This window comes from Ambystoma mexicanum, chromosome 5p (genome assembly GCF_040938575.1).
Source record: "Ambystoma mexicanum isolate Mex_15411 chromosome 5p, UKY_AmexF1_1, whole genome shotgun sequence".
Taxonomy (NCBI): domain Eukaryota; kingdom Metazoa; phylum Chordata; class Amphibia; order Caudata; family Ambystomatidae; genus Ambystoma; species Ambystoma mexicanum.
Genome location: NC_090930.1, coordinates 565,502,598 through 565,508,743, shown reverse-complemented (window position 1 = coordinate 565,508,743; position 6,146 = coordinate 565,502,598).

The window sequence follows — 6,146 nt, the reverse complement described above, 5'->3', positions numbered from 1 at the left end:
TTGAACACTAAGCCAAAATATAATGTTGGGTTTGAGTGGAGGATTTACTTCTAGGAAAGCCCTGGGGGTAATTCTTCCTACTCAATGCCATAAAATCCATAGAATTGGTGGAATTACTGCATCGGTAATTCTGCCACTGTAATTCCGGTAAAAAAGCCCCATTGAATCCAATGGACTCAAAATAAATGGGGAATTACACCACCACCACCACTTGTAATCAGGCGGGAATTCCAGCTGACCAAGTGGCAGTTATGGTAATTCCTTAGGGCAATTTTTGGGCAGATGTACCGCCGAATTTCCACCTAACTTGTAGTGTAGTCACTGTACCTCTGCTTTTTTTTACATGCTATTGGGACGTAGAGCTACATAGAAAGAGTGCAAGTCTTCATGTAATACAATACTGCCTGCTTCCTTCGATGCCAGCTTTTAACAATTTATTTTAAAACGTAAAACACAGTGGAACTGGCAGAGTGACAGATAATTCCATGGGGAGTGTTCAGATGGAGCGATAAGGTGGAAATAGTTTTGGTAGGAAAACATAAAGCAAATGGATTAAAATGAGGCTACTGCAGAGCAAAGGACTTCAGCAGAATGGTACTTCGGAGAATAAAATGCATTTCTATGAATTATTGTATTTTAATACATTGGTAAAATGATTTTTGGCTGTGAACAGAAGTGCACCTCCGACACAAATGGTTTAGAAGTTTTCAAAGTACAGCTTGAAAGTGAAATGCCTAAGGGTAGAATTACATCTCGCAAGTTGAACTCTATGCATGAACCTTTACAAATGCTATTTGTCTTTGGCAATAAAGCATTACTGCATGGCAATGCAGTAACAGCATGTCTAACATCTGGGATTAATAAATAGAAGTGTGCTGACACTAGGAAATTCCTGAAGTGGTGGCAAACTGCAAAGAAATCTTTATTTTCACATCCGCATATGCCTACCTAACTGCTAGCCGATACAGATTGGGGTCAGATTTGTACTTGTGATAAGAAAACAAAACATGTTTCGTTGTGTTAAAAAAATAACCACCAGATTTACTTTAATGTTTTGATAAAAAAATAATGAGAATATACTATATTAATCATATTGCTTTCTTGGCATCTACAAATATTCACGTATGAAAAACCTTTTGGTTACTTGTAACACTTGTGCAGTTAAATATGTGCTGGGAAGAGACGTTGGGCCCAATTTATAAAAGCGTTCACAAGTGGGAAAACATTCAGCTTCTCCGCTCCCTCCCCCACATCTAGCCTATTGTAAATAAATGTTCACAATTACCTGTATGTAATTCAATAATACCACTGTAAATGCACTGTGAAGGCACAATTCATGCATTCCACTATCTTAATGTAACCAACCAAGATGTATAATATATAATGTCAGCAACATGTATGTATGTAACTGTCAGCGCCCAGATGCCCCATGGGAAGGTGCGCGTTATAAATGCCAAAATAAATAAATAACAAAATAAATTGAAAAATGCTTTGCAAATCAGGTATGTTCTCTTCTCGATGGATTACTAACAGTAGAAACAGGGAACTTTCATTAAAATCCGAGTTTGATGTTATGATGTGATTCTGTGGAAAACACTATGCATCAGTATGCCATTGTTTTAACTTAGCTGCGACAACTGGAATCGCCTACATGTGATCATTTAAGTGCATACTTCTCAATTGAACAGACTACAATGTTGCTCCATCTATAATAACATATAAAGCGTGTATACCATAGGCTATCTTACCTCTTAACCCACTCAAGGAAAAACAACTCTACACCACGTTCTCTCGCCAAGAAGAAATTAGATGGCTGCGGGGTGCGCAAGGGGGGATCTTGGATCGTGTTATGCCGAATTCTGGGTCCATGAGATAAAAGGAAGTGTTTATCCTGTAAACGAAGAGCGTTACAGTGGAAGGCACAACGTCATATAGATATTATTGGTTATTTATAACGCGCTTAATACCCAGAGGATTCTAAGCGTGGACCCGGGGATCGAACCTGTGTTGCTCCATGTCGTCTTGCTTCCAAGGTGAACAGGTTGCCCCTGGGCTATCCTCCCGATTCATCACATGGGGCCTCATTAGGACCCTGGCGGAGAGGGTGTTACGCCAGCGTAGTGCATGGCGTACCTCTCCGCCATACTACGAGTTCCCGTAGCGCCATGGAGGTTTTCTCCGCCTGGTTTTACCAGCCGGAGAAAACCATGGCGCTACGGGACCTCGTTGTTAATTACGCCACCGTATTTTACGGTGGCGTAATTAACTCCTTCCCCACTCCCATTATACCCTATGGGGCGAAAATGGGAATGGGGAAGGGCAGAATGGGGATTGGGGATTTACCGCTCCGCCGAGGTCGGAATGGGGCGGTAAATCCGCCAACCCCCATGGCGCTATCGGCGGCTTTCCGCCATGCTTCGCGGTGCATTTAGCACCGCGAAGTCCGCCTGGGTCGTAATGAGGCCCATGGTGTAGTATTTAGATGAAGGTAATAAAGTGCTGGTTCCTAACTTGGCACACTTATCCTTCTGGTCAGGTAATACAGGGGTCAAGTCCTAAAAAAGTAAGAGGGGGACTCATCGACAAACAATATCGGAAGTGAAGTCCCCAGAAATTAGCATATCAGGGTGAAATATTCACATTTCATTAAATTGACTTTGCATAACCACCCAAATTGCACAGGACGAATGGTATTTGTCGTTCATACAATCAACACACACAAGCGAGAGAACCGTGGCATACAGTTGTTTTTCCTCGGTCCAACAGCGAGTACCCTCAACTGGAGCACTGGGTACATAGCATTTCATGTCGGGAATGCAGGGCGAGAGAGTGGGTGGGAATGACCAAAGGGATTAGCATGGCCATGTGAGGTCAATGGGTGGATACAAAACCACACAACACACATAGGTTCTGTGTCCCTTCTCAGATCATCCCATCTACCTCCTATCTTGACTCCAATAATATAGTTTCAGTGTCCAGTTGGTGCAAAAAATGCCAGATTCCATCACAACTAAAAGTACCATCACAGGCAATATCATTCCATATTGGGAGGAGAGCTATATTTACGTGCCTTAACAGCTCCATGGAAAATGTTCCTAGTTAAACAAGCTTTCAGAGATAAACCAAAATCATCAGACAAATAGGGAGTGCAGCTGAAATTGGCTTCCTGCCCCACTGACTAGCCAGACCCTAACTGCCACACCTTCAGCCTATCAACTGTTATAACTTCAATAATAATTATCCTTAATTGTTTTAGTTCAAATCTGTACTCTGGCCCACTCTATCTATATAATCTGCCTTCATTTACTCCCCAGATATGTGGATGGAATTCAGGGGTGTAAGAGACACTCAAACTCTGGGGGGATAGGGGATACCGTGGGGACTTTGCTACAGACGAAATCTAAACTGCTATGGGGCTAAGTGCTGAAGCGTTAAAAACCCCTATAGACATGTATATTGTTAGATTTATTTTAAGAAAGAACACCAAATAATGTCTGTTTTAAAAAACACAGATACACTTCAAACAAGTTGTAGGTTTCTCATCTATGGCACACAATGTAGAGATGATTGTCATTTTTTTCAAAACAGAAATAAAGAATGTGTGCAATGCTAACACAAACATTCAAACAATTGAAATCTAACAACAGGGATTTTAAGGAAACAGTTCTCTAAATATCTAAAAATCTCAATGTAGTTGTAGTGAGGAGGTTATGATATTGTGACATTGTTCAACTGATGATTTGGACTTGAAGAATGTGTTATAGAGGGTCACAATAATTGGTTGTCTTTTATGCAAACAGGTTAAACATCAGTGCTTAAATGAGGTTCCTCCAAATGAAGAAATACATTTCAGACATATGTTTCTGCACTGCTGGACTCCTGTAACATTGGGCAGAGGAGGGAGAACCTTATGGCTGCCTAAAAAAATCAATTTTAAATTCAACTATCAAATAATCCAGATGTGATTTTTTTGTTTGTTTTTTAAATATACCTTTGGAGCTATTGCTACACAAATGTCTTTGCAGCCTTATATCACTAACAATACATTGGTGGAGAAAGCCACACTGCCTGTGTCCTATAGCACTAAGATGGCATAGTTGGAAGGAACCCACATAGTGTGATTTCTGTTGCATCGGTGCCACTTTTGGGGGAAGGTCAGAGTCCTAGGGCCCCATAGCACTAACAGGACACTACTGATGGAAGCTTACTCAGAATGTTTGCAATAACAAATGGTGAGTGAGAGGAGATCAATGCAGACCCACCCTCACACCATTCACATGTATACACCATTGATGTTGTGACCAACATTCACAGGCAGCATTAAGAGTGTGGCATGTACTGATCTGCTTATTGATAAAACATCTCACCTATCCATAAAAGTAACCTGATCCACAAGATAGGTTGCAATTCACAATATATATTGGGCCCGATTCATGAAATTATTTGCAAAGAAAATAGAGAATTTGCATGCCAAACGGCGTGTAAAACCCTGTTTGTCAATTCATGGAATGGAATGGGCAGGACTTTTATTGAACTTGTGTGGAGTTTGCCCAGGCTCAGCACGGCTCTGCGAGCCATTGAGCACCTATCATGAGACACCATGCAGAGCGTGAGTGTGACTTGCACAGAGGGCTGGGAAGGGGCGGAACACAGAAAATAGGGAAGAACATGTGAAAAAGTGGGTGTTCCAAGCAACGGCCCACAGGCAATACGCCTCAGGCCCAAAATTGCACCAAATGACACGCATTCATGGAACCACCCGCGCTGCCTCTCAGCATAGTAAATGCCAGGCAAATCCCTCGATCTCTATGCCACCCAAAAGCAGGCGTAAAGACACTTGCGCGTAGGAATCGCAGCATGGAGGTGGGTTTGCATGCCATATTTAGGGGTGTGTGCACGCAACAGGGGTTCTGATCTAACCTAGGGGGTGCGCGTACGCAGTGTAGCTGGGTGCAGGAACAGTTTACTGGGGTTGGGATGTAGAATTTCCGAGTTTTTACTGAGTTTCAATTTTCCATACGCATGTTGTCGGGGTGCCAGCAACAGTTAAGGGGGACCCTGATCAGGGTCCCCGAGAAGCATGCCTGCTCGCGGGGGACCCCACTCACTGTTTAAAGGGTGTGTGTATTTGTTAGGGAGAATTCTCGTAAATTTGCTAATTTACCTTACCTTTTGAGAACCCTAGCAACTTTGCTGGATTTCTATGACTTTTACCTGGAGAGAGTGTGAGCCTTTCTCCCCACTCTTTCAAGTATTTTGATGTGTGTTTTACTTTTGTGTTCTTTGGATATGGAGTTTTAGACAACTCCATAGGCATCATCTTTTTCTTGTGTGTCACACAGCATCCTCAGTACAGTGGCCCAGGGATGTCTTTCAGACTTCCCAAGGTTTCAATACCTCCTCTGGGACTGACTACTGTCTCCCAGTGAATGTAAAGTTAAATTGAATTTGCTAGTCTTTTTAAATTGCTAGACCCAGCACACACTGCCTTACAGCAGAGTGCTGGAGGGAATACCTAGTATTCCCTATGCCTAGAAAACGCATGTAGCTCTCAAAAGCTACCCTTTCCTCTGAGAATGGCTGGTGGAAGAGGTATTACCATGATGTTCCCGACCGCGACCCGTTTAAAAGCTCCAGTTGCTGAAATCCACCAGAGCCATGTTTTCCAAGATGGTGTCTGAGCCCCCTCTGTAAAAACAGGTTCCGGTTGACTTTTATTGCCATTTCTTTTTGGAAAGCTGCTTCTAGTGTTTGTCTCTGGGCAGCAAACCAGGTTTGGTCCCTTTGTTTGTTTGCCTTTGGCGGGCTTCAGTACTGAAGCTCGCCCTCTGGCGCCTGAGTGTCTGGGGTGGACAAGATTTGAGGGAGGTGCCCGAAACTCCCTGTGCTTAGTCTCCTAGGAGACCTGAATGCACTCTGGCATGATTGGCTGGCTGACTGTCCAGCAAGGCCAGCCACCCTGCTGGGTGAATGACAGCTAGGCTGGAATGAATGGGAGAAAACTGTTTAAAAGCAGGTCTCTGGGATGTGGAAGGCAGAGTCGACCACAGGAACGAAAGAACCAAAGACGAGCTGAAGGAAGACAACTGCTGCAACTCCTGGACCATTGGTTTGCCCAATGAAGCCCTGCTGCAGGTCTGAATAGC